This window comes from Scylla paramamosain, chromosome 30 (assembly GCF_035594125.1).
Source record: "Scylla paramamosain isolate STU-SP2022 chromosome 30, ASM3559412v1, whole genome shotgun sequence".
Classification (NCBI taxonomy): domain Eukaryota; kingdom Metazoa; phylum Arthropoda; class Malacostraca; order Decapoda; family Portunidae; genus Scylla; species Scylla paramamosain.
The window spans coordinates 18,933,106-18,939,114 of NC_087180.1; the positions used below are offsets into that span (position 1 = coordinate 18,933,106).

At 36.4% G+C, this 6,009-nt stretch overlaps 2 long non-coding RNA genes across 3 annotated transcripts in view; both read right to left on the reverse strand.

The window, feature by feature from the left end:
- Positions 1-845: 845 nt before the first annotated feature.
- Positions 846-1,993, reverse strand: LOC135116127 (uncharacterized). The gene is made up of 2 exons (XR_010276171.1): positions 1,683-1,993; positions 846-1,004 (listed from the first exon to the last, which is right to left on the reverse strand). It is a non-coding gene; the product is annotated as an uncharacterized LOC135116127 (long non-coding RNA).
- Positions 1,994-1,998: 5 nt separating this feature from the next.
- LOC135116128 (uncharacterized) overlaps positions 1,999-6,009 on the reverse strand; it is a 5,033-nt gene continuing 1,022 nt past the window's right edge. Inside the window, exons 2-3 of one of the 2 annotated variants that reach the window (XR_010276172.1) lie at positions 5,561-5,941; positions 1,999-2,030 (exon numbers count right to left, since the gene is read on the reverse strand). This is a non-coding gene — a long non-coding RNA (uncharacterized LOC135116128). Of the gene's footprint in view, positions 2,031-5,129; positions 5,287-5,560; positions 5,942-6,009 lie in introns of those variants that run through there. The other variant, XR_010276173.1, reaches the window with a different exon arrangement.

Here is a 6,009-nt window from a genome sequence, read left to right on the forward strand (position 1 = left end):
TAAACTAAAGGAAAAAATATGTAAGTAAAGTTAACATAAATTAAATGTAAGGAGTTACAGACCCTGTACAGAATAATCAATTAGTCCACTGCTAATCATTATATCACGGTACTTTTAAGAAACTTAGGGAAACAACCAGTGCAAAAATAGACATTTAACCTTATTTGTACAAGCTTTTAACCCAGATCATATCCATATGTCACCATTAATCCTTTAAAGCCACACAAAAAAAGAAAATGAGTATTTCTATGGGATATACTAACTGAACAAATCTACAGAAATGCTCAGAACAGTAATAAAGAAGCTTCACGTATCACTTGCAATAACATAGAGAAATAAAAAAAAAAAAGGGTAAAAAATGCATATAAAAAAAATAAAAATATATGCATCATATGGTACATGAAGAATACTTCCCAATTTGAGAGAGAGAGAGAGAGAGAGAGAGAGAGAGAGAGAGAGAGAGAGAGAGAGAGAGAGAGAGAGAGAGAGAGAGAGAGAGAGAGAGAGAGAGAGAGATGCTTTACACCTCCTATTAAAATCTTTAACATCACTTATGCTGCAAACAATTATTTAGCCATAGCACTCAGCCAAAAATTTGATAGAAGAGCAGGAATTTAACAATTAAATTAGTACCTTTATAGAAATTGGTGCAAGCATTACAGTTAGATAGGTCATGCTTAATACAATGTTTGGTTTTTGCATGCAGCATAGTTTCATGAATACTAGGCTTATAAAAGTGAAAGATGCATTGCTAATGATGAAAAGATACATATATTAAATTGCTACCAGCTACTGAAATTAACAAATTGAACTAGACACTACTCGCACTGACTTTCATCGTGGTCATAGAGTTCAAGTAAGGTTTCCATATACAGAGGAACTGCTTTTCTATTTTTGAGAATGGCAATTATTGGGAGGCTATATTTCTCCAGCCCTTTCAAAACTGCTACTCTTGGGTCTGGTTCATCCACTTGTGGTTCTAATCTCAGGAACTCCTTGATTATCTGTAAAGATATAAGCATCAAATAATTATAAGTGAAGGTTACAGAGATGAGCATCTGCAATAACTGTACTTAGTTATGAGTGCTTATCTCCCGTCACTGAGGCCTTTGAGCCTGAGAGGGAGAATGGATGTACCAGTAGTTAAATATCAATTACCTACTATAAAATATAAATAGCTATATACATTATAGCCCTACAAATAAAGTTGACAATTAGTAACAATATGTAGCAAAATCCATAAAGTGTACATATATACACACTTATGCCATCAAAAGTCTGAATCCACGGGTACAAGTTCAGGATTTCTGCTACAAGAATGTTCCCATTGATTATTTTTTTGCATCTCTCAGAGAGTGTCAACTGCATGAGGCGTTCAGCCTGAGGAAAATCATTAAAGTAAAATTAGTTTTCATAAGTTGACTGTCCCGCCAGCCTCCCTCTCTCCCTCATATATATATATATATATATATATATATATATATATATATATATATATATATATATATATATATATATATATATATATATATACATACATACAAGTATCATTTTTCAGTGGCTATCCACCAGTAACATTGAAATTGCTTACATAAGAGCAGGTATTTTTAAACAACACCAGTAAAGAAGTCTCTGAAATATAAAAAAAGATAAATCAAGCGTACAAATATCACATACCTTACCTAACTCGGGATCTTTCTTCATCCAATGTAGAGCAAGCCACTGTCTATGTCTCTCTAATGACTCATCATCTTCTGAATGGGGCCTTGGTGGAAGGTAAGCCTTTACTCCACACATCAGTGGACACGTAGTCTCTTTTGGCACTATGCAAGGGATCTTCTTTTTCCTTGACGTCACCTCAGTCACTGAGGAATCCTGCCTCTTTCTTGAATTCTGAAACTTGCGCTGGATGCGCAATTTCCATTGCAGCTGCAATTCATGCTCCTCGAGATCATTTTTTCTCAGGATGGCAAGAAATGATGTCAAAACAGCATTTGCCCATATTCATATACTGTTCTGATGTTGGATAGCTGAAATATGATAATGATAATAATAATAACAATAATAATAATAATAATCATAATAATAATAATAATAATAATAATAACAACAACATATTATTAATAATAATGTCACAATACCTTGATATGTAATAATGATGATAACAATAATAATGATATCAATCTAGCTAACTATATAGATGGCTTAACTCCTTTTATTATATTATTATTATTATTATTATTATTATTATTCTTAACAACCACCTAATTGTGCTTTTGTCCCAGTGAAATTGGCAGATAGTGGGTACACTATCTGAATAGTACACTCAAAGGTGGTTTCACACCTATCAGTGCCGTATTAGTATCGTATAGAGTCAGTGATATCCATATCCATGTCGCTTTCGTGACGTCTATGCACACATATCCTTTCAGACGTGGCGTTGGCTATGATTGTCATAATTCTTGATGAAGAGCAAGATGCTTGCTTAACAAAAAATAAAGAAAAGAAAAGTGGGTACATGAAACGTGGAAGAAAAAGAGAAACTGAAGGAGATTTTGCTACTCTGTACGAGGAATTAATTAATGATGAAACAAAAATTTTCCAGTACTTAAGAATGTCCAAAAACTGTTTGATGACATTACTCAGTGATGTGTGGTGTGGTGTGGTATGGTGTGGTGTGTTATGATGTGGTGTGGTGTGATGTGGTGTGTTCTGGTAAGTATAATGTACAATGTGATTAATTACATCAATTAAAAAGAGAATTTATCACCATTTCAAATTTCTTCTATTTTATTTCAAACACTTGTCCGACATCCATGAAAATTTTTAAAATACCAGTGACAACTGGTATTTTCACGGAACGGAGACGTAACAATCACTTCAGTCAAAACACAGTACTTCGCCGGATGTGTGTAAAATGCTTCCGCTGAATTCCAAAATGATGATTTTTTTTTTTTACTGACACTGAAGCACTGAACAGCACAGAACGAATTACGGCACTGATGTGTGTGAAGCAACCTTAACCCGTATCCCTCTGGAGGCATATTACCCGAAGTCTGGTAAAGTTTCGGCCCATTTACTCTTGTAGCGGTTAGGTTAGGTTAGATTAAGTTACGTATAGGTAATTTTGTGCGAGAATCTCAATGAGACTATTTTAGAGAGAATCCTACAGTTAGTTTTGGAGCTACAGCCTAGTGTCCATACAGGCTGGCGGACGACTCCTTCCAGACTTCAGGAATATGCATTCTGGCCCTTCACAAGAACTGACATCAGATCCCGGTATGAACACAGGCGGTGCATCCCATGTTCTTTTGTCCCTCTTCTCATTGCCTTCCCATTATATATATATATATATATATATAAATATATATATATATATATATATATATATATATATATATATATATATATATATATATATATAACACTCAACATCCCTACATGCAACAAAACTTACCAAAACACACTCAAAATACACTCAAAACATCCAAAACACAACCAAAACACATCACAACACCCCAAAATACCTACTACACTCACCTAAACACAACCAAATATTGAATATTCACTCAAAACACCCCATAACATCTGAAAATATCCAAATAACCCACCCCAACCACGCTAAATTTATCCAAAACACACTCAAAGCACCCCAATATACCTAAAACTCATCCAAACACACTCAAAAGATTTAAAACACCCAAAATACACTACAACACCCCAAAACTCATCAAACACACCCAAAACACATCAAAACATCCAAAACACACTTAAAGCACCACTCAACACCACAAACACGCCACAAACACACTTGCACACAATCAAATACACCTCAAAAGACCCGACACACACACCCAAACTCACCAAAACACTTAAAACAGAAAATAAACCCAAAACAAACTCACTACATCTCAATATACCCCCAAACACACCCATAACACACAAAAACATCCCACAATATACTCAAAACACCCCACACGACTCAAACCACTTACAATATAACTAAAAACATCCTAAACCACATTTAAAACACCCAAAATTCACCCAAAACACAATTGATAACAGAAAATATACATCCAAAACACACCTGAACACCACCTAAAACACACTCTAAACACCCCACAATATTCTTACATACATCCTAAACACGTAAAACACACAAAACACACCAAATATTAGAGAACTGCAGCGCAGCAAGGGAAACTAAGCGCTAAATATTGTTTACCTATTTTGCCTCCTCCTCCATTTCTTCTTATTTTTTCCTTCTCCTCTTTCATTTCTCTTATTTTCTTCCTTCTACTACAACTATCTACACGCCTGACTTTAGAAACAGCTGGAAACACTTGGAAAACACTGGAAATTACGGTAAATATTGAGGAGACACTGGAGCAGACCGAGTCCCGAATCCTTGATGACGTCACAGGCGAGGTGCCGGCGCCCCGCTGCCATACGTACGTAACGTACTTCATTTTGAAATTGACCCATAGAAAAAATGAAGCTAGGCTCGAATGCATTATATATTCTGACTTGACAATTACTTGAATTAATATTCACAATATCAAAAACACCTCCAGTCTCAGTAGTTATAAAGAAATATTATGTGAAATATGGAAAAAGTGTTGGAAATTTTGACACCATTAAAAACATTGAAAAGTCCACCTATTCCACTTTACACTGGTAAAAAAAACATTTTAAAAAATCTGAACTATTTTTTAAAATAATGCACACTTAGTTACAAGCTACAATAAAAAAATAAAGAAGCTAAAAAATGACAAAAACACCACTTTCAACGGGACAAAAAGCCTATTCAAATTCCACATACTTAACTCAATAGGAACGCAACATACTTTAAAAATCATAAACGATTTTTTGAAGCAATAAAATCTTCATTAAAGCCTCAAATAAAAAAGCCAAAAACCAGGCTGGGTAAATTTCACCGTACAAACTGCCCCTTATTTACATAAAAAACAACACCAAATTCAGCACATTTACTTAACTGAAGCAAGAAAAACACTTCAAAAGCAACGAAATATTTTTAGAAACCATAAAATCTTACTATACAAGCCAAATAATTTAATTCAGAAAAATGTAAAAAAATATTGGAACCAACAAGCCGGAACAGGTGCCAGTCCATCATGGCGGCCATCGGGGGCGACCTCAGTGGGGGAGCCGGCGGCCATGTTGCCTTATTTATTCCTATATAACACCAAAACCAGGCAATGACGGATATATCTGACCAGCGGATATGAAGGCTAGACATGTGGATCCATCTTGTGATATGTTAGGCTTACAATGAGTGAGAGACGAGGCAAATAATGGCTAATAACACAGCTGACGGCTTGTTTACATATTGGCGAACATTAAATATTCGAATAAATTTCCAACTCTTTCCAGACTCAGGACGTAAACAAAAACCTAAATATAAATAATTAACCCCTAAAAAAACTAAATAACGAATAATGAATCCTAAATAAACGAATACAAGACACTACAGGGAGGATTAGGGTGTTGTGAAGGCAGTAAGGCTGACTGAGGAGAGACTGGCCCCCGCTGGACTCACCTTACGTACTCGTGCCTCTCTGGTGATGCTTGACGGTGCTTGGTGCAGGAAGAAGGTGTCGGGAAGACGGAAACACTGGTTAATAGAGCGTGTAGGGCAAGATTGACCAGTGCTGACCAAAACACTGCAGCCAGCCAGCCGCTCGCCGTGGTAACTCCCCAGCGCCACTTGTCACTGATCCAACACCCACCCACACACCTTACGTACTCGTGCCTCTCTGGTGATGCTTGACGGTGCTTGGTGCAGGAAGGTGTCGGGAAGACGGAAACACTGGTTAATAGAGCGTGTAGGGCAAGATTGACCAGTGCTGACCAAAACACTGCAGCCAGCCAGCCGCTCGCCGTGGTAACTCCCCAGCGCCACCTGTCACCAGTGTTGCCACTGGACAAAACAGAAATATCCAAGACATCTCATTCAAAATCTCCAAGATCGACTTAAAATATCCAAGG